This window comes from Phaethon lepturus, unplaced genomic scaffold (assembly GCF_000687285.1).
Source record: "Phaethon lepturus isolate BGI_N335 unplaced genomic scaffold, ASM68728v1 scaffold22426, whole genome shotgun sequence".
NCBI classification, from domain to species: domain Eukaryota; kingdom Metazoa; phylum Chordata; class Aves; order Phaethontiformes; family Phaethontidae; genus Phaethon; species Phaethon lepturus.
Window position 1 is genome coordinate 6438 of NW_010547195.1, and position 268 is coordinate 6705.

Below are 268 nucleotides of genomic sequence, written 5' to 3' on the forward strand. Positions count from 1 at the left end.
GGGCATCGGGGCTCCCCGGGCTGGGGGCATCGGGGCTCCCCGGGCTGGCAGCGGGGAGGAAACCCAGTATCAGGCTGGTGCCCCAGCTGGGAGCGTGGTAGTGCAGACACCCCACAGCCCTCACCCTTTCCCCTTGCGCTGCGTTACAGTCATTTGCAAGCGTTTCTCTGGCATTTACCACTTGAAAGCACTAAGGAGGAGCAGTCAAGACAGGCTGGGTGGGAGGATGTGCCGGAGCTCCGCTCCCTCCCACGCTCCCGCTGGCACT

General features: G+C 64.9%; 1 protein-coding gene across 1 annotated transcript in view; it reads left to right on the top strand.

Moving 5' to 3' along the window:
* Nucleotides 1–268, top strand: part of LOC104622703 (calcium/calmodulin-dependent protein kinase type II subunit alpha) — a gene marked incomplete at both ends in the record, with an annotated part of 10969 nt that overhangs the window by 5093 nt on the left and 5608 nt on the right. The gene's annotated exons all lie outside the window — the stretch shown is intronic.